This window comes from Rhinatrema bivittatum, chromosome 1 (assembly GCF_901001135.1).
Source record: "Rhinatrema bivittatum chromosome 1, aRhiBiv1.1, whole genome shotgun sequence".
Lineage (NCBI taxonomy): Eukaryota > Metazoa > Chordata > Amphibia > Gymnophiona > Rhinatrematidae > Rhinatrema > Rhinatrema bivittatum.
The window spans coordinates 829,382,498-829,410,209 of record NC_042615.1 but is presented as its reverse complement, the minus strand read 5'-3'; the positions used below and the strand labels follow the sequence as shown (position 1 = coordinate 829,410,209).

General features: G+C 45.9%; 1 long non-coding RNA gene across 1 annotated transcript in view; it reads left to right on the top strand.

The window, feature by feature from the left end:
* The first annotated feature begins 573 nt into the window (after window positions 1–573).
* The window catches only part of LOC115079365, a 53,003-nt gene continuing 25,864 nt past the window's right edge, over window positions 574–27,712 (top strand). The window contains exons 1-2 of the long non-coding RNA XR_003853266.1: window positions 574–661; window positions 17,924–17,979. This is a non-coding gene — a long non-coding RNA (uncharacterized LOC115079365). The remainder of the gene's footprint in view (window positions 662–17,923; window positions 17,980–27,712) is intronic.

Below are 27,712 nucleotides of genomic sequence, written 5' to 3'. Positions count from 1 at the left end.
AACCCTTGGTCTGAGATCCTCACTGTAGAGTGCATGGTACACTCTCAATTCTATGAGCTCAAGATGTTCAAACTGCGCTGCCTCCCCCAGATGTTCAGTGAGTGCTCGTGTACACAGGCACTTAGGGAGGGAGCCTGCTAGCTCAGAGCCTCATTATAGCCACACTGTGGCTGGAAATTCCACAATATAAAGCCCACATTCCTTTTTAAGCTATGTGGCCCCAGACAATGCTGGGAAATCTCAAGCAGGTACAAGTTTGGGGGTTCAAACCTTGACACATTGGGGTCATCCCTGTAAAGTTTCCATTTATGTTCATCTGTCTCCTGTTAAAAATCAGGGCAGAGAATTTCATGTGATTTATACACGTGTCCTTCCTTGGATTAAGAATGAGCAAGTGGCAGGTCAGTTAGGGATGTTGGCACATGTACAAGGCTTGAAGCTTGGACAGACTCCCAAGATGTCACAGATGACGGCACCAGGTGAGCTGTCACTTGAGATCCTGGGTGGAGTAAGAGGGACACTCAGTGTATAAATGAGCTCCCAGCACTGACTTCTCTATTCAGACTCCTCTGCGCATTGCAGTTCAAGGCTCAATAAACAACCAACCCAGCCATGAAGATTACTGTTATCATTCTGGTGGTGGCTCTGATCTGCTATCAGGGTAAGAAACTTTCAAATTATCACAGAATATTGAGCAGACATCTTCCTATTTATTGAAGTCTGACCTCTCTCATTACAAGAAGCAGACAATTCCTCAGTGGACATTTAATATCCTCTTTTGCATGCAAATTTCCAGAATGCTTTGAGAGTCACATTAAAGGTCTGAGAGCAGGGAGTATGGAGAAGGCTGATGTGCTGAGAAGGTACTGGAAGTCAGCCTTTGGCAGGATGCCCACTGAATATGATTAGCACTGAACAGGATGACTAGGTTTCTAGTATCGAGATGGAAAGTCCTCCTATCTAAGCCCCAGTCCAGGTGTCGGGCACTCTCCTGCCTTCCTTCCCCCTCCTCCCTCACCTCCCCACAAAAAATATAAAATAATAAAAAAGCATTAAAGTAAAATTACAGGATAAATCTCAAGTTCAGATTCTGGTCCATATTGTCCCTGGTGAGGTTTCTTTTCTGGTCTTTTATTTTTTAATGCAGCTTTTATGCTCCATCAACTGAGACTTAATTCATAATACAGTGTGCAGAAAACCCATGGAAAGATGAATAGTTGTCATCCTTTTCATTTGCTTTTCAATTTACCCGTTGGCCAATTCCTTAGGCTTTTTCTGACATGTAGTAGAGAATAGAGATGTGAATCGTGTGATCGATCGTCTTAACGATCGATTTCGGCTGGGAGGGGGAGGGAATCGGATCGTCGCAGTTTGGGTTTTTTAAATATCGTGTAAATCGTGTAAATCGTGTAAATCGAAAACCGGCACACTAAAACATCCCTAAAACCCACCCCGACCCTTTAAAATAAATCCCCCACCCTCCCGAACCCCCCCAAAATGCCTTAAATTACCTGGGGTCCAGTGGGGGGGGGGGAGGGCGGGAAAACCGGCGCACTAAAACAACCCTAAAACCCACCCCGACCCTTTAAAATAAATCCCCCACCCTCCCGAACCCCCCCAAAATGCCTTAAATTACCTGGGGTCCAGAGGAAGGGTCCCGGTGTGATCTTTCCCTCTCGGACCTCCTTGCGTTGTAGAAATGGCACCGGCGCTACCTTTGACCTGTCATATGACAGGTCAAAGGTAGCGCCTTTGACCTGATGTCAGGAGATTAGGAGATCGCTCCCGGACTCCCAGGGACTTTTGGCCAGATTGGGGGGGCCTCCTGACCCCCACAAGACTTGCCAAAAGTCCAGCGGGGGTCCGGAACGATCTCCTACCGCGAATCGTTTTTCCGTATGGAAAAACGATTTGACTGCAGGAGGTCGTTCCGGACCCCCGCTGGACCCCCAGGGACTTTTGGCCAGCTTGGGGGGGCCTCCTGACCCCCACAAGACTTGCCAAAGTCCAGCGGGGGTCTGGAACGACCTCCTGCAGTCGAATCGTGTTGCCGTACGGCCGGTGCCATTTTGCACAAAATGGCGCCGGCCATACGGCAACACGATTCAACTGCAGGAAAATCGATTCACGGTAGGAGATCGTTCCGGACCCCCGCTGGACTTTTGGCAAGTCTTGTGGGGGTCAGGAGGCCCCCCCAAGCTGGCCAAAAGTCCCTGGGGGTCCGGGAGCGATCTCCTAATCTCCTGACGTCGGGGGACAAAAAAACAAAATGGCGCCGGCGCTACCTTTGACCTGTCATATGACAGGTCAAAGTAGCGCCGGCGCCATTTCTACAACGCAAGGAGGTCCGAGAGGGAAAGATCACACCGGGACCCTTCCTCTGGACCCCAGGTAATTTAAGGCATTTTGGGGGGGTTCGGGAGGGTGGGGGATTTATTTTAAAGGGTCGGGGTGGGTTTTAGGGTTGTTTTAGTGTGCCGGTTTTCCCGCCCTCCCCCTCCCCCTTCCCCTCCCCCTTCCCCCGATTTACGATTTTTGACGATAAATCAGGGGAATTGTTATTGTATCGCGGCTCTAACGATTTTTGACGATTTAAAATATATCGGGCGATATTTTAAATCGTCAAAAAACGATTCACATCCCTAGTAGAGAAGGGGACGTTGTTCTTCAAGCTCGAGAAGCACAAAACATTAAAAAAGCCTACAAGAGGGTCATGTGATGCGGTGAGCCCGGCGGGACGTCTCCACCGAGGCTCCGGGCGCTGGTCCCCCATAAGCTGCCAATTTGAGCGTCAACCAGAACAAAAATCTGAGCGGAAGGTAGGGCAAAAGACCGGGCCACCGAGAGAGCCGAAGACAAAGAGGTGCATGAGCGCGATGACGACAAAAACGCCACGGAAAAACAAACTGAAACCGGCGGGAGCGGAGACTAAGATGGCGGACCCGAGGCGTTCCTCTGACGGCGGGGGCCTGGATGAGGAGGCGGTGGCGCGGCTGACGGCGGCGGTGGTCGCAGCGTTAGACCACAAATTCGTAGGACTTAATGAACACATTGCTGCAGTGAAGGAATCGCTGGGGGACATCGGCAGAAGGATTGACATCGCCGAAGGCAGGATTTCAGCCCTGGAAGAGGACCAACACGCTGTCGCGGCTCGTGTGCAGGCCCTGGAGTCCTCACTTAAAATGGCGGATACAAAACTGGAGGACCTAGAAAACAGGGCCCGCAGGAACAACTTAAAATTTCTGGGCATACCAGAAGATATACTGGATGCAAACCTGCAGTCCGTTCTGGAGAGCTGGCTACCTGAGGCTCTCCAACTACCAGCATTAACTGGCAGGCTAGCCATAGAAAGAGCACACCGCCTGGGACCCAGAAGGGAGACAGACAGGCGCCCCAGGCTTGTGATTGCGCGTTTTTTAAATTGGGCTCAGCGAGCGGCTATCTTGGCGGCATTCCGTAAAACTAAGGACCTCCGCTACAAAGAACACAAAGTGGTCATCTTCCAAGATTACTCAGCAGGGGTGGCAGCGAAGAGGCGGCTTTTTTCTACGGTGTGCTCTGAGCTGTACAATAAAAACATTAAGTTTGCTCTACAGTATCCGGCTGCGCTTAAAATCTGGAATAATGGACAGAGTCACAACTTCGGAACACCGGAGACAGCCGCTGAGTGGCTGAAGAATTTACCTGCTAACACCTGAATAAGAGGTCACTGGTCCTACACAGCCGGTCTATAAAGGCTCATGTGTTTCTTGATCCATGAGAAGTACCTGCTCACCATGGAGGCTTCCGTGGCTTCGGACCTGGGAGGACTTTACAGGGTATTTCTCTAGTTAATAGTGTTGAATGTTGTGTTTTCATACGGGGGTTAGCGCCCGAGCGCATTATTTCGGACCTCCACGCCCTTTTTCTGGGCGAGTAATGTGGTTAAGGTGTATGTTGGGGTATTGGGGGGGAAGCTGGGAGGGGGGGACTTGGGGGTGGGGGGGATGGGGGGGGTATGCTATGCAGCCGGGGGGGAAGCAACGGAGGCAGAGCTCTTAGATGAGAGGGGGGGAGTGGTTCAGGCTGGGGGATCACTTGCCCACACACAGACGAATCGGGGAGCAGACTATGCGAATTACCTAGCAACAGGATAGGTAAAGTCCGTTATGTATCTTGGAATGTGGGAGGGATAGGAACTCCTATTAAGAGGCAAAAAGTGTTGAGTGCCTTGCAGAAACAGAGGGTGGGGCTTGCTGCTTTACAAGAAACGCACCTGTCGGCATCTGAAAGCTTAAAGTTAAAAAGACAATAGGTAGGACAATGCTTTTTTACGCCCGCAGCGGGGCGCAAAGCAGGGGTAGCAACGTTAATCCATAAGAACTTACAATTCTCCGTCCATAAACAAGTGTCTGATGAGCAGGGCCGCTATCTCATTTTGGTGGGGAAGATGCAAGGGAAGGAGATAACAATCTGTAATATATATGCTCCAAACTCCTACCAGCACTCGTTCTTTCAAGGTTTGGTCAGTAAGATCCTGGAAGTAATGCGGGGCCCCATCCTTCTTATGGGGGATTTCAACTGCGTGAGCAACCCGGGAGTGGATAGATCACATCCGGCGCTGAATGTCCCAGATATGAAGGCGAAAGGCATATCCTGTGTGTGCTGAATTACAGCTCCTGGATATCTGGCAAACCTTAAATCCGACTGAGAGGGACTACACGCACGTGTCCAAGGCCCATTCCACACTGTCCAGGATAGATTATATTCTGGTGTCCTCCTCTTTGTTAGCTAAGGTACAACAAGTTAAAATTGGCCCCATAGAAGTATCAGATCATGCGTTGTTGTGGGTGGACATAGCGGAGGGATCAGGGGAGTGTGGTACACGGATCTGGAGATTCCCAAGCTCCTTAAGGGGAGATGCTCCGTTTCAGGAGTTCTTACAAAAAAAGTGGCGGGAATATGAACACAATAATCAGCAACATAAGGGGGACCCCTGGCTTTACTGGGCAGCTAGTAAAGCGGTAATGAGGGGGGAAATCACATCCTATTTAATAGCTAGGGCCAAGGCTCTTAATCAGAAAATCTTATCCCTGGAACGGCAGCTCCAAGGGGCAAAACAGAACTTGAGCCAGAACAATTCACCGCAAAGGCAGGCAGAATACAACAACATTCTTCGCATGTTAAACACATTACTGCATGAACGAGCGCAGAAGATGTTGAGGAGGGGTACACACAATTTCTTCAGACACGGCAATAAGTCAGGGAGACTCTTGGCGAACATGGTGCGGCTGGCCCGAGGGAAGACAATAATTGATAAGCTCACAGGAAGAGCGGGTAAACCCTTTGTGGCAGGGGAGGAAATTTGTGCAGAATTCCGCAAATTTTATGAACAGCTATATTCAGAAGATAGGACAGGTGGTTCCTCTCAGGAAGAGGAATTCTTTGGTGGGTTAGCCATTCCCCGTATTACTGGACAGCAATTACAGGTCCTAAATTTGCCTATACGGCTAGAGGAGCTGCAAGGGGCGATACGGGCCAGCAAGGCTAATAAGGCCCCGGGTCCAGATGGGCTGATTGCCGACTATTATAAATGCCTTCTAAATGTAGCTACGGGGGATCTTTTAAGCTTCTTTCAGGAGGCGTAACGGAGACGGCATTTTCCAGAGGATACCACGAAGGCTTATATTATTGTGCTGGAGAAGCCAGGTAAAGACCTGTCAAAACCTGGGGCTTATCGGCCCATCTCTCTGCTTAACTACGAGGCAAAACTATTTGCCAAAATTCTGGCAGACAGGCTTAGTGGAGTTTTACCAGATATAATTACCCGGAATCAGGTGGGCTTTGTAAAAGGCAGGGCTATAAGTACCAACTTGACTAAGCTTATCATAGCGATGGAGGAATGTCAAAGGCGTAGACAGGCGGCGATGCTGGTGGGCTTCGACTCCGAAAAAGCCTTTGACAGGGTGTCATGGGACTATATGTTCTCTGTGTTACAACGCTATGGCTTTACAGGGGAAATTTTGGACAATATTAAAATGTTATACCACTCCCCTAAGTCGGCGATCCTGGCCAATGGCTATGTGTCCGCGGACTTTGGGCTTTTCAGAGGCACGAGGCAGGGATGCCCACTGTCTCCCCTTTTGTATATCCTGTCCATTGATCCTCTCCTCAGAAAGATAGAGGGGGATCCTGGGGTTACAGGGTTTTCATGGGGCAAACAAGTAGTCAAGATCTCTGCATTTGCGGATGATGTGTTGGTATTCATTACCTCACCTCAGCGTTCTTTAGAGCGCATACTGGAGATCCAGAAATTATTTGGGAGCTTTTCCGGCCTTAAAATTAACGTGGACAAATCAGAAGCGAACGATTTGGGGGACTCGATCAGACGGGAGTGGGTTGGGGAATTCCCGTTGCGGTGGGCAGCAAAGACCATGCGATATCTAGGGATACAATTGACTAGGGATCCTACTGAGTTACATGAAGTGAATGTCCGCCCGCTATTAAACAATATGGCACAGAAACTTACAGTTTGGGGTGCACTGCCACTTTCTATTTCTGGTAAAATCAGCTTAGTGAAAATTTTGGAGCTACCACGGTGGTTATATGTGTTGCAGCAGATACCACTCTGGTTAACCAAACAGGATCTGGCGACCATACATCGCTTATTGCGTAAATATCTCTGGGGAGGACGGAAGGCTAGGCTTCCGTTAAGCACTCTACAACTGGCTAAAAGTCAGGGGGGCTTGGCATGTCCTAACTGGAGGCAATATAACTTGGCATGCCTCTTACGGCACCTGCAGGATTGGATCCAGGGTACGGAGAAGTACTCTCCATTCGACTTTGTATCAGAGTGGATGGCTCCTCACCACCTGGTGATGGTAATCCAACTCCTAAAAAAGCAACGCCCCGAGCCTAGTAGACAGAGCTTGATTATTGCATCAGGGAGCGCAGCCTGGCGTTACTTATGTTTACAAAAACTGCGTATTGGGAGGTGTCTCACGCCCTTTGTTACTTTGGGAGGTAACATCCAAATGCCAGCGGGGTTGACTCAGTCGGTTTTTCAGACTTGGGCTGGAAAGGGGCTGAAATTTGCATATCAGCTATACAATCCTCGGGAGTGGGTGATGTGGAGTTTTCAGGAACTTCAGGAGCTATACCACTTGCCGTCCCGAGATTTCTTTGCCTTTCTCCAAGCGCGGCATTATTGCGCGACCGCTTTCGGGACATATTGGCAAGGGGAGAGGTGGGACAAACTCTGGGAATTTCTTTCTTCAGGAGGCCCGAAAGGGCACTCATGTGCGACTTTTTCCAAGGCTTTGCAGGGGATAAGGGATAACACTGCATTGATAGCTATCCAGAATAAATGGGTGAGGCAAGCTGATTTATACCTTTCTGTAGAGGATTTGGCATTTGTACTGACACGGGGTTTTCAAGTATCTGAAAACGTCATTCTTCAGGAAGTCGTGTTTAAAATATTACATTGCATGTACATTTCACAAGCTCAATTGTATGCGGCTAAATTATGTGACACTGATATATGTATCAAATGCCAGAAGGACAGGGGGACCTATATGCACTGTATGTGGGAATGTCCGGTAGTGGCCGAATTTTGGGAGGAAGTTGTAGCGGTTTTGGGTACAGTGTTAAACATTCAGTTTCCAAAATCCCCTAAGTTATGTGTGCTACGGTGCATGACCCGGGATTTGCACGTCCTGTCAGATACTGATGGACAGTTTGTACAGAAAGCTTTGATCCTGGCAGTGCAAACCATCATGGCTCGGTGGATTGTTAAGAACAGGCCAACGGGCGTACAATGGAGGGCGCGCATGATCTCTTTACTGCAGAGCGAATTCATGACAGCGCGGACGAAGAAAGGGAAAGCACAGACGACTTTTTTCTCCATCTGGCACAATTACTGGTGGTCACTTCCACAGGACCAAAGGGACATAATTCTCAAGAATACGGACTATAAATATCGGAACTCTGCTGAGCACCTTAGAGACAAGGAGTAGAAGGGGAGGCTGGTTTCTTTCCTGGCTCTCCTTTCGCTGATGAAGCTGCATACCATTTCAGGGGTGGGGGGGGGGGGGGGGATGATTGCTGATGTTATGTGCCCGTTGGCGAGTTGTATTTTGTATGTTGCATTGTGCAGTCTGAGATGATTGCTTATTCAGTGTTAATGAGAACTATTTTAAAATACAATAAAGAAATATTTAAAAAAAAAAAAAAAAAGCCTACAAGTGGGCTTTTAGTGCAGAAAAGATATGGTTTCTATTGTCAGTAAAACACAAGATGAGGCTAAACTAGTTTGTGAGTTATGATATTCACTTTTAACTTCAGCTATAGCATCCATAATTCTGAAACACTGGGATATTCTGCAGTTATATTCTGTGTTTGAAGCAGTTTCCCATCATAGCATTTCCTCATGGGAAAAAATATGTGGGACTGACTAGTGAAATCAGATGATCCTGCAACATTAGACAACACACATTATTTAGAAGTGAGAGGCCATTCAGTCTGTGGACTTTGTAATTTTTGTACCCAGACTATAGAAGGATCTCGTTGGCTTCCTCCAGGAGCAGCTAAGCCAATACATTTGTCTGACAAAACAAACTCCCTTTCTATACATGTAGTCTACTTCCTCATGTGGCCATCTAACAAACTTTATATTGTAAAAACTAAAAGGAAAATTAAGACTTGGTTGAGGGAGCATAAAAGCTGCAATGAAAATAAAAAATTGAGACACCAATGGCAGATGGTTTGGAATTCAGTCACCATTTGCAGACTTAATTGGGGCATAGTTGAACATATTTCCCCCTCACCCAGGAGGAGGCGATCTTGAGTCACATTTACACATCTGTGAACAATTTTGGATTTTTACTTTAAATACAGTTTCACTGGCAGCGCTACATCTTGAACTTGAGTGATATTTGATTATCAAAATCATTATTTAGTAACATCTCTTGATTTATGACTATATAAACACCACCTAATCTCATGACTTCCACATTTTCTAAAAGGCGCTAAATGAGTTTCAAGATACCATACTGCTCTGAGCACTGCATTGTCCTTTTTTTCCTTGTCTTTCCTTCTCTGCAATGTTCATCAACAATCCTGAGCAGAGACTTAGGGGTAGAGTTTAAAACATTGCATGCGCATGTCCATGTGTGCACACTACCCGGCATGCACACATGGACACGTGATTTTATAACATGTACTTGGCCGGGCCTTACATGCACCGGGCCAATTTTCAAAGTCCCAGCCATGCATGTAAACCCCGTGACACATGTAAGTCCCAATGTTAGTGAAAGGGATAGTCCGGGGGGGCAGGGCAGGGAGATCCGGGGTAGGGCTAGAGGTGCCCGGCACAGCGGCCACACACTAACTACTGCTTATTAGCTGTCTTACTGACAATTAAAAGCACACACACTAAATAATATACCCTATTAATTTACTTCTTCCCAATACTTTTAACAAAATTTCCCAATAAAAACTTACTGATTCCTTTCAGCCACCAGCAATGTAATCTTCTCTTCTCAGTGCTCCAACTGGATTGTGGGTTACTGAGTTCTTCCCTTGCAATATATAATGTGCTTCTAAGGTAAATTAGTACAAAACAATCCCTTTGGAGATTTACACTACAGTTAGTTGTCCTGAGTGACTCACTGCTGTTCCAATTAACAAATGATGGTACCTAATCAAATCAATCACACAACCACTAGCCTATGTCTCCACTCTGTGCTTTTTGAAATTTATGCTGTATTTACAGTTATGTGCTGTTTTATATTATTTCTGTAGGTTTTTATTATGGGATCCGCATTGAACAATTGTAATGTAAGAGGTGGAATATAAGATCTTTTAAAAATATAAATAAATGAATGTCTCATCTAGTACCATCTCTTTATCTACTTTTAGTTCAGTAAGCTCCTCACAGTCTTCTGAAAATCATTTGTGAGTTTCCTCACTTCCATTCCTATGTGTGTACATTCATTTGGTTCTACTTATGACCATTCCTCAGGGAACAACAAACATCAATATTTGTTAAATAATTCTGTTTTTTCTTCATCCACCTCTATATAATTGTTCCTTTTACCTCTGAGTCTCACATGAAGGCTTCTTACAGTGCTTATCCCCTTGTTTCCAGATAAACAGAAATATTTATTGGTGTGTAAATTAAGACAGATTATTGGGAAGGAGGGACAAATGACATGAGAATCGGATGGTAAAAAGAAGCCCTTTATTAAACAATGCCCGACTCTGGCCGAGTTTTGCTTTTTAACAAAGAGCTGCCTCAGGGGCAATTACATTTGACAGGACTTAAGGTATGCCTGCAGGGCCAATGTCGTAGTATGAAACTTCTACCTACAGAGATGATAATTATCATGTTCTGTCAAAAGACTTTACTTTGATCGCGTTGTCATGTCACGTAGCAAAATTAGTAAGGAAACTATCGGTGATACACTCTGCAGCCATACGGATGATACAGGCTGATTGAAGTTTCCTTACTAATTTTGCTACGTGACATGACAACGCGATCAAAGTAAAGTCTTTTGACAGAACATGATAATTATCATCTCTGTAGGTAGAAGTTTCATACTACGACATTGGCCCTGCAGGCATACCTTAAGTCCTGTCAAATGTAATTGCCCCTGAGGCAGCTCTTTGTTAAAAAGCAAAACTCGGCCAGAGTCGGGCATTGTTTAATAAAGGGCTTCTTTTTACCATCCGATTCTCATTCTCTTCACTGCTACACAGCCAACTGGATCGGCTTCCGCTTTGCTTTTTGGGACAAATGACATGACAGTCACTGTTGGTCCTCCTTCAGTTGTCTGCTTGCACATTCTATGCTTCTATAGAAAATGTCTTTCTTTGTTTACCAGTTTCCTTTATCTCAGCATCATGAGAGTTGGTTTTGTTTCTTTTCCGGACCCCCGCTGAACGACCTCCTGCAGTCCGATCTCCTGCCGGCGCCATTTTCCGTACGAAAACGATTCGCGGCGGGAAATCGCTCCCTGACCCCGCTGGACCTCCAGGAACTTTTTGGCCAGCTTGTGGGGGGCCTCCTGACCCCCACGAGACTTGCCAAAAGTCCAGCGGGGGTCCGGAAGGACCTCCTGCCGTCCAATCGTGTTCGTCTATGGCCGCCGCCATTTTTCGGCGCCATTTTGCAAAATGGCGCCGGCTGAAGACAACAAGATTCAGGAGCAGGAGCCCGTTCCGGACCGCTGCCGTTCCAGACCGCCGCTGAACCCGCAGGTTATTTAACTCATTTGGGGGGGGGTTCGGGAGGGTGGGGGATTTAATTTAAAGGGTCGGGGGTGGGTTTTAGGGGGTTTTAGTGTGCCGGCTCACGATTCTAACGATTTACAACGATAAATCGTTAGAATCTCTATTGTATTGTGTTCCATAATGGTTTAAGACGATATTAAAATTATCGGACGATAATTTTAATCGTCCTAAAACGATTCACATCCCTATTAAATTAAATCCCCCACCCTCCTGAACCCCCCCCCCCCCCCCCCCAAATGCCTTAAATTACCTGGGGGTCCAGCGGCGGTCCATAGCTAAATCGGGGGAAGGGGGAGGGCAGGAAAACCGGCACACTAAAACACCCTAAACCCCACCCCGACCCTTTAAATTAAATCCCCCACCTTTCCGAACCCCCCCCCCCAAATGCCTTAAATTACCTGGGGGTCCAGCGGCGGTCCGGAACGGCGGCGGTCCGGAACGGGCCCCTGCAATTGAATCGTGTTGTCTTCAGCCGGCGCCATTTTTCAAATGGCGGTGAAAAATGGCGACGGCCATAGACCAAAATGATTCGACTGCAGGAGGTCGTTCCGGACCCCCGCTGGACTTTTGGCAAGTCTTGTGGGGGTCAGGAGGCCCCCCCAAGCTGGCCAAAAGTCCCTGGGGGTCCAGCGGGGGTCCGGGAGCGATCTCCTGCCGCGAATCGTTTTCCGTACGGAAAATGGTGCCGGCCATACGCGTATGGCCAGTGCCAATTTCCGTATGGAAAATGGCGTCGGCAGGAGATCGACTGCAGGAGGTCATTCAGCGGGGGTCCGGAACCTCCGCTGAACGACCTCCTGCAGTCGATCTCCTGCCGGCGCCATTTTCCATACGGAAAACGATTCGCGGCAGGAGATCGCTCCCGGACCCCCGCTGGACCCCCAGGGACTTTTGGCCAGCTTGGGGGGCCTCCTGACCCCCACAAGACTTGCCAAAAGTACAGCGGGGGTCCGGAACGACCTCCTGCAGTCGAATCGTTTTGGTCTATGGCCGCCGCCATTTTTCGCCGCCATTTTGAAAAATGGCGCCGGCTGAAGACAACACGATTCAATTGCAGGAGCCCATTCCGGACCGCCGCCGTTCCGGACCGCCGCTGGACCCCCAGGTAATTTAAGGCATTTGGGGGGGTTCGGGAGGTGGGGGATTTAATTTAAAGGGTCGGGGGTGGGTTTTAGGGTGTTTAGTGTGCCGGTTTTCCTGCCCTCCCTCTTCCCCCGATTTACGATTTTTTGACGATAAATCGGGGGAATTGGTATTGTATCGTGGCCCTAACGATTTTTGATGATTTAAAATATATCGGACGATATTTTAAATTGTCAAAAAACGATTCACATCCTTACTGTGAACAATTCTGGTCACCGCATCTGAAAACAGAAATAGTTGCAATGGAGAAGGTAAAGAGAAGGGCAACCAAAATGATAAAGGGGATGGAACAGCTCCCCTATGAGGTCTTAATATATATCAGTTATTTACACTTTTGGATAATAGACGGACTAGAAGGCACTCCATGAAGTTAGCAAGGAGAACATTTAAGACTAATTGGAGAAAATTATTTTTCACTCAACGCACAATTAAGCTGTAGAACTTGTTGCCAGGGGACGTGGTTAGTGTAGTTAATGTAGCTGGGTTCAAAAAAGGTTTTGGATAAGTTCTTGGAGGAGAAGTCCATTAACTGCTATTAATCAAGTTGACTTAGGGAATATTAGCCACTGCTATTAATTGCATCAGTAGCATGGGATCCTCTTGATGTTTGGGTACTTGCCAGGTTCCTGTGGCCTGGTGTTGTAGCCATTGGTCGCAGACGGCTGCGACCGCTCTGCCTCACCTCTTTCTTACCCCTTTCTCCTGGTATCAGAGAATTGGCTGTACTTCACCCTTTGGGTTTTTGCTTGGACTACGGAAGCTCTGGGTACCCGTTTCTTGGGGGCCTCTCGCTTCCAGCTACTCTAACCAGGATGAGGATACCCACTCCTTGGGGGGTCCTTTATTTTTCTATTTCAGGAACCCTCAGTACTTATGGGCACTCACTCCTCAAGGATCCATCCAGCTTTGGGATTCCTGCATTGGACCCAGGTCGCTCGTCATCTCTCAGAGAGGTCTGCAGCTCCTCAACAATTACCCTCAGAATTTGTAGGTACTCACTCCTCGGGGCCTATCTAGCTCTGGGTAATCATCTACAGCAACCCCGGGTCTCTCTTATCTCATTCCTACGAAAGTCTATCTCTTCTACTTCACTGTGAGTACTTCTATGCTGCCTCCAAGGCCTTCAAAAAGTGCAGCTTTCTGGACATCTACACTGCTGGACCTTCGGGCCGTGCCAGTTCCAGTACCGCAGTACAATAAAGTTTGCCTACGCTGTGTCAATCTCTTGAGTCTAGCCTATCAGGTTGGTTCCCATGGGGCTCCTCCCCATGGGAGGAGTCATAACCAACCCGACCAAGGGTCCACAATTGCCACAAACACAACAGATTGCTAACTCCATGGTCTCGGCTCAGCTCACAGCCTTACAGGCCATTCCTGGCCTAGCCCAGCAGATCACTGAGCAACAAACAACCTTGGAGAATCTGGCTGCCGCTTTTAATCAGTTGCAAGCACAACGGAGAAATTCAGCAACTCCGGGGAAAGAACAGCTGATGGTGTCACTTAAAACCACCGTTCCGCTGTACACACCTACCCGCTTCACATGCGAAGCCCAGAGCTGCAGAGGATTCAACAATCAATGCAGTATGGATTTTTCCTTACAACCCACTCTTTTTTCCCACAGAAGCATCTAAGACCCTACGCAACCCTTCATTGTGGAAGTCGATGCTTCTGATGTAGGTGTAGGGACCGTGCTAAGCCAGACCAGTGACTCAAAGATCTTGCACCCCTGTTCATTCTTTTCCCGATGCTTCTCATTAGTGGAGAAGAACTATGGCAAAAGGGATAAAGAACTGTTGGCAATAAAAATGGCATTTGAAGAATGGTGCCCCTGGCTTGAAGGTGCACAACATCAGATTACTGCCTTCACTGATCACAAAAATCTGGAGTACCTCTGTTATGCCCAATGCCTCAACCATAGACAAGCGAGGTGGACCCTGTTCTTCAACAGATTTGACTTTCTGCTGAAATATTGCCCTGGTGACAAGAATGTTAGAACAGATGCATTATCTCGCTCTTTCCTCTCAGAGAACGTACCTGATGAACCCCAACATATTATTGACCCAAAGAGAATGATTCTCACAGCTAAACACCCGGTACTCCTGGGCAAGATCATTGTACCCTGCAATCTAAGAAATAAATTGCTTACATGGATTCATGATTCGAAACTGGCCGGACACTCTGGTCAACAGCGAACACTGGCTAATCTACAAAAGTACTATTGGTGGCCCACCATGAAAGAAGACACTTTTGCATACATAGCTTCCTGTTCCAATTGTTCTTATGTTCTTATGACAGTGAAGTTTTATTCAGAGCAATGCTCTTTAATGGTATGCTATTGATAGAAGAAAGTACAAAAGTGGCATTGTGTGTATATCTGCAGCATAAGAGACAGCTCTAGTATGTAGAATTTGTTTACATAGAACTGCAGCTGCGCTATTCATGATCCATATCAGAAAAAGAAACATTGCCAGTGGGGAGATCTGATAACCAGACAAAAGAGGGATTCATTGAAACCACTAGTGTTGACGGAACCCAGGAGACCAGGGTTCCCTCAACACCCTGTATGGACCTGTAAAGAATCTTAACTATCCTTCATCTCAGTCCTTCATCCATATGGGCTTTCTCCAGTTTATTTGGTATTCTTCTAGCCTATCCAGCATTCTCCAGATGCTGAAGAATAGTAATTATACTATTTTATAGTGCTCTAGAAGTAGGACTCATATCATAATCTGACTGAAGCTCTTCAAAAAGGACCCACCCATCCTCATCATGTATGGCCCAAAATGTCTCAAACCCAAGTTGCACTATTCCCACGTATCCGGGCTAAATGTATGGACCAAAACACAAGAACATAAGAACATAAGAAATAGCTATGCTGGGTCAGACCAAGAGTCTATCAAGTCCAGCATCCTGTTTCCAACAGAGGCCAAACCAGGTGAGACCGCACCTTTAATACAGTGTACAATTCTGGTCGCCGCATCGCAAAAAAGATATAATTGCGATGGAGAAGGTACAGAGAAGGGCTATCAAAATGATAAGGGGAACAGCTCCACTATGAGGAAAGACTAAAGACGTTAGGACTTTTCAGCTTGGAGAAGAGACGGCTGAGGGGGGATATGATAGAGATGTTTAAAATCATGAGAGGTCTAGAACGGGTAGATGTGAATCAGTTATTTACTCTTTCGGATAGTAGAAAGACTAGGGGGCACTCCATGAAGTTAGCATGAGGCACATTTAAAACTAATTGGAGAGTGTTCTTTTTTACTCAATGCACAATTACATTCTGGAATTTGTTGCCAGAGGATGTGGTTAGTACAGTTAGTAGAGCTGTGTTTAAAAAAGGATTGGATAAGTTCTTGGAGGAGAAGTCCATTACCTGCTGTTAAGTTCACTTAGAAAATAGCCACTGCCATTATCAATGGTAACATGGAATAGACTTAGTTTTTGGGTACTGGCCAGGTTCTTATGGCCTGGATTGGCCACTGTTGGAAACAGGATGCTGGGCTTGATGGACCCTTGGTCTGACTCAGTATGGCATTTTCTTATGTTCTTATGATTGTTGGCGGGATTCCTCTGGACCCGCTTAACACTTACAGCACTGCCTTTCCGGACTTACCAAGGGTACCCGCTCCTTGGGGGCCTCATTCTCTTTCTCTATTTCAGATAACAGAAAGGAACCGGTACTCGCTCCTCGAGGGCCCATGTTCCTAAACCCTCTGAAGATTCTCCTTGTCCAGAGGCTGTTGCATATACAGACATTGTGAACTACTATTTCAGATGGTATATAGGAACCGGCATTCATTCCTCAAGGGCCTATGTTCCTGAACACTCTGAAGATTCTCTATTGACTAGAAGCTATTCCAGATACAGATTAGTGTGAGTGACCATCGCTCTCTTAGAGCTTCCCTGGAACCAGGTACTCGCTTGTCGAGAGCCTAACCCTTTCCAGCTACTGAGCTATCTCAAGACCTTGTGTGAGTTATCATCTAGTACTGGCTATGTATATCTGCATATCCTCTCTCTACAGTCTCTTTGCAGCTCAGCAACCTGGGAATCACTGTTCCAGTATCTGAGGGACTTCAGCCCTGTCGGGCCTACTAGCTCAATGCTGCCACCTCTGGTGGTTATACTGCTTATCTCATAAAGAACTACGTGTGTCTGTCTCCATACTCCAGCCTAGCCGGTGGTCCCTCTCGAGACTTCCTCCTGGGAGCGCTGTCATCTGCCATCAGTCCAAGGATTCACTTATTTCTGTCCAGCTGAGCACCATCTCCAGTACTCCACTGGTACAGATTGTCAACTCTGCAGTCTACATTAACATTACCATTCCTTAGCAGACCCATAGGAGGGAGTTCTCTACAGATTGCTATTCTGCCCCTTGGGGGTAGAACTCTATCAGACTGCTATTTGCATCTGCTCGCTCCTCCTATCTGCATCACAGATCCTGCAACAGATTGCTAATCCCTAGCAGTATTACAACAGATTGCTGGCTCCTCCCCTTGTGGGAGTATCCAGCCTCAGGATCCTATCAGATTGCTAACTCTAGCAGCCAATTCCATAACAGATTGCTGATTCCTCTCTTTACAGGAGTGTCCAGCAGCAGATCCCTAACAAACAGCTCCCCTATGAGGAAAGACTAAAGAGGTTAGGACTTTTCAGCCTGGAGAAGAGACGACTGAGGGGGGATATGTTGCCTGAGTTTCTGTAGTGTAGTGGTTATAACATTATCCTAAATCGCAAAAGGTCCCTGGTATGAAACCAGGCAGAAACAATTCCTAATTTTCCAAGAGTAACAGATATGAGGAGAAAAAAAAAGTGTGAAACTTGTTGGGCAGACGGATGGGCTGTTTGGTCTTCTTCTGCAGTCTTTTCTATATATGATAGAGGTGTTTAAAATCATGAGAGGGGAAGAACAAATAGATGTGGATAGGTTATTTACTCTTTCGGATAATAGAAAGACTAGGGGGCACCATGAAGTTAGCATGTGGCACATCTAAGACTAAAGGGAGAAAGTCCTTTTTTACTCAACGCACAATAAAGCTCTGGAATTTGTTTCCAGAGGATGTGGTTAGTGCAGTTAGTATAGCTGTGTTTAAAAAAGGATTGGATAAGTTCTTGGAGGAGAAGTCCATTACCTGCTATTAAGTTCACTTAGAGAATAGCCACTGCCATTAGCAATGGTAACATGGAATAGACTTAGTTTTTGGGTACTTGCCAGGTTCTTATGGCCTGGATTGGCCACTGTTGGAAACAGGACGCTGGGCTTGATGGACCCTTGGTCTGACCCAGTATGGTATGTTCTTATGAGACGTCCATTACTGTGAAACGTTGTATCTCCATTCTAATAATAAGTTCCTTTTTTACTGATGATTCAACATATCCATACTTTCTGTAGCTAAATTAATTCAGTGACAAAAAAATGTAAGAAGTGTCTGTGAAAGTGCAATCTTCAGTTACACAACTTGTTTTCTTTTTCATCCACATGTGACTGCCATCCTCAACACTGTAGCTGTTACTGCGGCCTCCAAAAACAAAGACCCTGATAAAGATTCCAAGAAGTCTTCGGTAAGTGTGCATGATGAGCAGTAAAACAGAGCAAGTATAGAAACGTATAATTTTAAGTTCATTTTTTTTCTTGCTATTACTATTACAAACAAAGTTCAGGCTGTAAAACTTTAAGAAGGGAAACTCCCATCTGCAAGACATTGATCCAAACTCCTTACCACCATGGCCTCGATTCACCACTGAACCCCTCGAACCCCTACCTCTACCTCCTCCGGGCCGCCTCTTCTTCTCACCCCCAATGCTCCTCTGTCACTTGTTGCCTGCTCATGGTGCTCTCTAAGGAGGGCCCTGTGCCTGCAATCCAAATGTACCTGCCTCCTCCCTGCCCTGCACAGGGTGGTCATCATTTCCCAATGTATCCTTTATATTGCAGAGACATATATCCCTGCTGCTGCGACAAAAGCTCAACAAAATTAGATAAAGTAGCAATTTCAGAGGATACTTGGAAATAGTTCAATCCAGAATGTTCCATAATGAGTCCAAGGTGACTACTGGAAGCTTTAGCAGGCATAGATTGTCCTCTCAAGATACTGAGGAAGTAGGCTGTCTCATCACAAGAGAGGACAACTGGTTAACTTTCAAACTTTAGTTCTGAGCTGAATATCTTACTTCCACCATCAAATTTTCCCATTCAGCTCTGTTACTGGATGCCCCATAGTTCCCTACCATAATCTGCCTTTCTCCCTCCAACCCCATGAGCTGTAGATCTTGCATTCTGTTGTGATGTGTTTCCCGCTTAGCTGATTCCAAAGTCATTCATTGGTGACTGTTCTAGCCCCATAATACTGAATTTCTCTTAGCTTGGTACTGGGGTGGAGGGAGGTAGTAAACTGAGGGGGGATGGTGGGGGGAGAAGAGGATAGAAAGATACTTTATGCTCATGTTAGTAGGCTGCTCCCTCACTCACCATGTCAACTGAGCTCACATCCCCCTTAATCAGCTTCACACCACAAAATCCCATCCATAGAGAGCACCATTGCTGGAGAAGCCTGATCTGTCATGTAGGTTTTAGTCTTCCCCTCATACTTTTCCATAGCAATACAAAAAAACAAAAAAACCCATAATATTATCCATACTTGGTCAGTCCACACATCCATAAACGATTTTTGCAGCCTAAATGCATTACTTAACATTTTTTAGCATTAAATCTTATCAACGAAGAGAGAGAGAGAGAGAGGATACTGCTTACCAGGCCAGAGGTGTCCTGATCCCTGTTGTTGAAGTGTTGTGAGTGTCTTTGGCCCTCCCTTCTGCCTTGCTGGTGTCCCCGGGATTCCATGACCATGCCATCACATTTGGGTCAACCTCCATTTATCAGCTGAGTAAATGGCAGACCACTGCCGGTGAGCCAAAGCCATGTACCTAAGGTGAGTGCGCTCTTCTGTCCAAAAACACAGAATGTCCTTTTTTCTTCATGGAAATATAGAAACAATGGCAGAAAAAGACCAAATGGTCCATCCAGTCTGCCCAGAAAGTTTCTTATTGTAGTAAATGCCACTCCATGCATTTTACCTCTATATTTCTAGTAAGGGTGGTAACCGCTCTCTGCAGGTTACCTCCATGTTTATGTTAAGGGAAGTAACTTCAAATCTCAACACAGAAGGACTCAGTCAGACCTTTTCCATCTGGGCCAATGCCTCCCTCTTCTCTTACTCAATTGATGATGGACTCATTCTCTATCCAACCTGTTTTAATAGATCAGGGGCTTTATAAATTTATTTATTTATTTAAAGTTTTTGTATACCGTCATTCGTTAGGAGATACATCACATCGGTTTCCATGGAACAAAAAATGGCCAACGGGGCTTTACATTGAACTGATAAGAGAACTGGGTAGGGGAGAGGTGGGGGAAACAAAGGTAATGCTGTACAACAACGATAAATGCAATGAAATGGTTGTATAAATGCAATACAAAATAATTATATACAAGTGTATTATTTACAATAAAATGTTAGGGGGAGAGAGATAAGGAGGGGGGGATTGGTCTTATGCTAAGGGGGGGGGGGCAAGTGAGGGGGCGGGAGGGGAAGGGTGTGGGAGAAAGTAGAGAAAAGAAAGGGGGCTCATGTGTAGGCTCATGTAAAGAGCCAGGTCTTGAGATTTTGTCTGAATTTTTTGGAGCAGGTCTCAAGATGTAGGTGGGTGGGCATCGAGTTCCATAGAGAGGGTCCAGGGTCCAGCAAGGGATAGCGCACGTTGTTTGGTGGTTGTTAAGTGGAAGAGTTTGGGAGAAGGAGTGTGAATATTTGCTGTGTAGGGCGTTCTGGTAGGTCTGGAGGGGAAACGGATGTGTAAACTGTCTGAGAACCAGAGCATGTCAGGATTGTGGACGGCTTTATGAATAAGGGTGAGTGTTTTAAATTGAATTCTGGCTGTGATGGGGAGCCAGTGAAGTTGTTTGAGAACAGGTGTGATGTTTTCTTTTCTATGGGAGCCTGTTAATACACGTGCAGCTGCATTTTGAAGTAGCTGAAGGGGGCAAGGCTGTTTTTCGGGAGACCTAGGAGTAAAGCGTTTGAGTAGTCTATTTTGGATAATATTAGGGCTTGTAGGGCAGTTCTAAAGTCATTGAAATGCAGGATGGGTTTAAGTTTTTTGAGAGTGTGTAGTTTGTAGTAACAGTCTTTGATGGTGGAAGATATAAATTTCTGTAGGCTGAATTGTGGGTCAAGTGTGACACCCAGGTCTCTTACGGTTTGTGAGAGGGCAGGGAGAGAGAGAGGTGAATTGGCTGAAGGTGTAGGTGGAGAAATGATGGATTGGGGTGAGATTATCATAAGTTCAGTTTTATTAGGATTGAGGGCCAGGTTGAGTTGGGTGAGAAGACAGTTGATGGATGAGAGGGCACTATCCCATCGTTTTAGAGCATGGGAGATGGAGTCAGTAATGGGTATAAGAACCTGCACGTTGTCTGTGTAGACAAAGTGTGGTTAACTGAGACTTGAGAGAAGGCTTAAACACACGGACACCGCTCTACTAAACCAACTTCCAACTCAAATCTACGATATCTTCTCTATCCCTAGAAAGAAGAAAAGGGGCGGAGGTATCCTCCTAGCAGCCAAAAAAGAGCTAAAAATCACTCAATTCCCTATTAACTCTCCATCAAAAATAGAAACAGGCCTATTCAAATCGGACAATCTGCAAATCCTTCTAATCTATGCTCCTCCAGGCCTTCTAGAATCAGATGCATCACCCATTCTAGAATTAACAACAACATACATAAATCTGGAGCATCCCGCTATAATACTGGGAGATTTCAACTTACACGTCGACAACCCCATTCTCTCAACCAATTGCGAATCCTTCCTAACCGCCATGTCGGCCATAGGGTTCAAACAGATCATAAACAAACCTACCCACAGAGCAGGTCACACCCTGGACCTAATTTTTGTAAACTCTAGCATCTCTCACCCTACTCCACCCAAATGCCAACCTGTTCCCTGGTCTGACCATACCTTAATATCTTCCGCCTTTTTGCTAGAACAAATAAGCAAAAAACCTATCCCACAACCTGAATTCATATACAGGAAATCTTGCTCATCTGAGGAATTACACAATCATCTTAGCCCAGAACTCCCACTCATAGACATCTCTTCACCCAATTCAGCCCTCCACTCTTGGTCCACGATAACAGAAACAGTAGCCAACAATCTCTGTCCTCTGGCAACAAAAAAAACTCGAACATAACTCCTCCAAAAGACAACCTTGGTTTAAAGAAGAACTCCAAAAACTTAAACACTCACTCCGACAGAAGGAAAGCAAATGGCGGAAAACACCAACACAGACATCCCTCTCTGCCTACAAGTTCGCACTCCACCAATACAAAAGCACTACATTAAAAACAAAAAGGGACTTCTTTGCACAAAAGATCCACCACATTATCTTTGATTCCAAAGCCCTCTTTACCTATGTATCTAATTTAACGCAAACCATGAATCCTGACATCCCGGCCAACCTAGCTCAAGAAAAAGCAGAGGAATTGGCCCTCTTCTTTAGCAACAAAATCTCCAACCTAATAACACAGCTGAGAACCAACACTTCAACACAATCCAACACATACTTCCACCACAAACAAAAATATAACTCTACAATCCTTCGAACCCATCACTACTTCGGAGATACTCTCTACACTTAAGAAAATGAAACCTTCATCTCACCCTTTAGACCACATCCCCTCCAAACGTCTCCTGCTAATACCAGACACAATCTCCAATGCTCTAACAGACATTATTAACTGCTCCTTAGCACAAGGAATCTACCCGGAAGACCTGAAAATTGCATCCATCAAACCACTCTTAAAAAAACCCAACTTAAATCCTAATGATCCTACCAATTTCCGTCCTATATCAAATCTCCCTTTCATAGCTAAGGTAATGGAAAAATTAGTTAACTCCAGACTCTCAGACTACCTCGAGGAACATAAAATTCTATTCCCATCTCAATATGGCTTCAGAAAAGCCTTAAGCACGGAATCACTACTAATTTCCCTGACCGACTACCTCATCATGGGCCTGGATAAAGGTCATACTTATTTACTGATCCTCCTAGACCTCTCAGCTGCCTTTGATACGGTAAACCACTCCACCCTACTAATTCAACTATCAAACATCGGAATAACAGGAACAGCACTATCATGGTTCAAATCATTCTTAGAGAACAGAACATACAAAGTAAAAATTCACAACAAAGAATCTCAACATTACTCTTCATCTACGGGAGTTCCACAGGGCTCCTCCCTTTCACCAACGCTCTTTAATATCTACTTGCTCCCGCTTTGCCAACTGCTAACTAATTTAAACCTTAAACACTTTCTGTATGCAGATGACGTCCAGATAGTCATCCCCGTCAAAGAATCCTACTCCAAAACCCTAGAATTCTGGGAAACTTGTCTACTAAAAATTGATGGACTCCTCTCACACCTTAATCTAATACTAAACTCTTCAAAAAGCGAACTCATCCTAATTTCATCTGAAAACAGCAACATCAACACAAATCCTCCATCCAATTTACAAACTACACAAGTAAGAAATTTGGGAGCTATCATGGATAACAGGTTAAACCTAAAAGCATTCATAAATCAAACTACTAAGGACTGCTTCTATAAACTCCAAGTCTTAAAAAGAATAAGACCACTCTTCCATTTTCATGACTACAGAACTATTCTACAATCAATAATTTTTGCCAAACTAGATTACTGCAACTCTTTGCTGTTAGGCCTTCCATCATCTCACACTAAACCCCTTCAGATGGTCCAAAACACGGCTGCTAGAATATTAACTAACACACGGAGAAGAGACCACATATCACCAATCCTCAAAGACCTGCACTGGCTGCCAATTCACTACAGAATCATATATAAGTCCATAACCACTATCTACAAATCTATACATCTACACTCTCAGCTCAACCTTCAAATTCCTTTCAAAAAATTCACATCCAAAAGACCAATCAGAGAGTCCTATAGAGAAACCTTACAAGTACCACACTCTAAATCCATGAAGCACATAACCGCCAGAGACAGGGCTTTCTCCACTGCAGGACCAACACTGTGGAACTCCATCCCACCACATTTGCGACAGGAACCCTGCCTTCCCACACTTAGGAAAAGACTTAAAACGTGGCTATTCATTAAAGCATTTCCTGAACCAAACTGAACCTAATCCATTATCTTACAATAAATCAGACTTTGCCCTTACAATGGTAATTAATATCCCTACCTCATAAGGGCTATTCATCATTGCTTTAAGCACAATGACTGGCATTGATTTTCTCCAATTAAACCCCTGCTTCTTTTCTACGATCCAAGTTATTTTACTCCCCTGTTTTATTGTAACTGCATTCCTTAGCCTCCTCTTGTTTAATGTTTTGTTACTACTATTATTATCATTATTCTATTATTACTAAGATCAATGTTATTTGTTGCCTCTTGTTCCTTATCCACTTGTTAATTGTAAACCGACATGATGCAATATTTATTGTGAATGCCGGTATAGAAAAACTTAAAATAAATAAATAAATAAATATATGTTAAAGAGGGTGGATGATAAGGAGGAGCCTTGGGGTACGCCCCTTGTGATATTGATTGGTTCAGATTCGTGGTTTTCAATTTTTACCTTGAAGTGTCTGTCACTTATCTTATTTATGCTGTTAAACCCATTTCGTTGTATCCAAGTTCGATAAACCTGTTTATTGTAAGACATTCTCATGTCATAGTTATTGTTGTAATGTAAACCGACTTGATTGGTAACTCTGTTACCGGAATATCGGTATAAAAAAGTGCTAAATAAATAAATAAACTTATATATGATTTGAACCAGCGAAGTGGAGTCCCAGAGATGCCAATGTCAGCTAGCCTGTCGAGTAAAATAGAATGGTTAATGGTGTCGAAGGCAGCTGAGATGTCTAATAGAGCCAGGATGAATGTGTGACCTTTGTCAAAGCCTCTGATGATGAGGTCGGAGAGGGAGAGAAGTAGAGTTTCAGTACTGAAACGCTTTCTAAAACCGTGTTGTTATGGATAGAGTATTTGGTGTTGATCTAAGTAGTTTGAGAGTTGGGTGTTGACAGTTTTTTCAAGGATTTTAGCAACGAAGGGGAGGTTGGAGATAGGTCGGTAGTTGGAGAAGTCGGAAGGGTCAAGTTTCGGTTTCTTAAGAATGGGTTTGGCTATGGCTGATTTGAGCTGTGTAGGAACATCCCCAGTGGAGGTGGAAGTGTTGATAATATCAGCTAGCGGTTGGGAAATGCTGTCTGGGATGGTCAATGTGGAGTCGTTAGTCTCCTTACGTTCCACCTTACTCCACCTCAGGCAATTAACTCTTCCACTTCTGTGGTAGATGGAGAAGATGAGTTTAGGACCCCCATACCTCTATCTCCTCATGGTGGGCCACCCACATTAGTTGCAGCATCAGAGATAGTAGTTTAGTGAGAGACTTGGTTACACTTTAAAAGCTTGAATTCTTCACTCTTGGAATCCTGTGGTCAGCTGTCTCAAGAATGGAGCATCTCTCCCAAGAGGATGGACTCTGTGCTTACTAAGTGGGTACTAGGGATGTGAATCGTTTTAGGACGATTAAAATTATCATCCGATAATTTTAATATCGTCTTAAACCGTTATGGAACACAATACAATACAGATTCTAACGATTTATCGTTATAAATCGTTAGAATCGTGAGCCGGCACACTAAAACCCCCTAAAACCCACCCCCGACCCTTTAAATTAAATCCCCCACCCTCCCGAACCCCCCCCCAAATAACTTAAATAACCTGCGGGTCAGCGGCGGTCCGGAACGGCAGCGGTCCGGAACGGGCTCCTGCTCCTGCATCTTGTCGTCTTCGGCCGGCGCCATTTTCCAAAATGGCGCCGAAAAATGGCGGCAGCCATAGACGAAAAAGATTGGACGGCAGGAGGTCCTTCCGGACCCCCGCTGGACTTTTGGCAAGTCTCGTGGGGGTCAGGAGGCCCCCCACAAGCTGGCCAAAAGTTCCTGGAGGTCCAGCGGGGGTCAGGGAGCGATTTCCCGCCGCGAATCGTTTTCGTACGGAAAATGGCGCCGGCAGGAGATCGACTGCAGGAGGTCGTTCAGCGAGGGTTCCGGCGCCCTCGCTGAACGACCTCCTGCAGTCGATCTCCTGCCGGCGCCATTTTCCGTACGAAAACGATTCGCGGCGGGAAATCGCTCCCTGACCCCCGCTGGACCTCCAGGAACTTTTGGCCAGCTTGTGGGGGGCCTCCTGACCCCCACGAGACTTGCCAAAAGTCCAGCGGGGGTCCGGAAGGACCTCCTGCCGTCCAATCTTTTTCGTCTATGGCCGCCGCCATTTTTCGGCGCCATTTTGGAAAATGGCGCCGGCCGAAGACGACAAGATGCAGGAGCAGGAGCCCGTTCCGGACCGCTGCCGTTCTGGACCGCCGCTGGACCCGCAGGTTATTTAAGTTATTTGGGGGTGGGGGATTTAATTTAAAGGGTCGGGGGTGGGTTTTAGGGGGTTTTAATGTGCCGGTTTTTCGATTTTTCGATTTTTCGATTTTTCGATTTTTTAACAATTTTTCACGATATTTTACCCCCCCAAACGGCAACAATACGATTCCCTCCCCCTCCCAGCCGAAATCGATCGTTAAGACGATCGAGGACACGATTCACATCCCTAGTGGGTACATTATCATTGGCAGTTAATAATTATTCTAAAGTTATTGAAGAGTTAGGGGACAAAATTCAGAGTGTGGAAGAAAATTGTATAGTTTTTGCAGAATTGTAATGTTTCCTTAGTTAAGGATTACTTGATTTTGCATTCTAAAGTAGAGCATTTGTATAATTATTCTCATAGGTTGAATGTGGATAAGTGCAAGGTGATGCATATAGGGAAAAATAACCCATGCTATAATTACACAATGTTGGGTTCCATATTAGGTGCTACAACCCAAGAAAGAGATCTAGGTGTCATAGTGGATAGGGATGTGAATCGTGTCCTCGATCGTCTTAACGATCGATTTCGGCTGGGAGGGGGAGGGAATCGTATTGTTGCCGTTTGGGGGGGTAAAATATCGTGAAAAATCGTGAAAAATCGTGAAAAATCGAAAAATCGCAAAACCGGCACATTAAAACCCCCTAAAACCCACCCCCGACCCTTTAAATTAAATCCCCCACCCTCCCGAACCCCCCCCCAAATGACTTAAATAACTTGCGGGTCCAGCAGCGGTCCGGAACGGCAGCGGTCTGGAACGGGCTCCTGCTCCTGAATCTTGTTGTCTTCAGCCGGCGCCATTTTCCAAAATGGCGCCGAAAAATGGCGGCGGCCATAGACGAACACGATTGGACGGCAGGAGGTCCTTCCGGACCCCCGCTGGACTTTTGGCAAGTCTCGTGGGGGTCAGGAGGCCCCCCACAAGCTGGCCAAAAGTTCCTGGAGGTCCAGCGGGGGTCAGGGAGTGATTTCCCGCCGCGAATCATTTTCGTACGGAAAATGGCGCCGGCAGGAGATCGACTGCAGGAGGTCGTTCAGCGAGGGTTCCGGCGCCTCGCTGAACAACCTCCTGCAGTCGATCTCCTGCCGGCGCCATTTTCCGTACGAAAATGATTCGCGGCGGGAAATCGCTCCCTGACCCCCGCTGGACCTCCAGGAACTTTTGGCCAGCTTGTGGGGGGCCTCCTGACCCCCACGAGACTTGCCAAAAGTCCAGCGGGGGTCCGGAAGAACCTCCTGCCGTCCAATCGTGTTCGTCTATGGCCGCTGCCATTTTTCGGCGCCATTTTGGAAAATGGCGCCGGCTGAAGACAACAAGATTCAGGAGCAGGAGCCCGTTCCGGACCGCTGCCGTTCCGGACCGCCGCTGGACCCGCAGGTTATTTAAGTCATTTGGGGGGGGGGTTCGGGAGGGTGGGGGATTTAATTTAAAGGGTCGGGGGTGGGTTTTAGGGGGTTTTAGTGTGCCGGCTCACGATTCTAACGATTTATAACGATAAATCGTTAGAATCTCTATTGTATTGTGTTCCATAACGGTTTAAGACGATATTAAAATTATCGGACGATAATTTTAATCGTCCTAAAACGATTCACATCCCTAATAGTGGATAACACATTGAAATCGTCGGTGCAGTGTGCTGCGGCAGTCAAAAAAGCAAACAGAATGTTGGGAATTATTAGAAAAGGAATGGTGAATAAAACGGAAAATGTCATAATGCCTCTGTATCGCTCCATGGTGAGACCGCACCTTGAATACTGTGTACAATT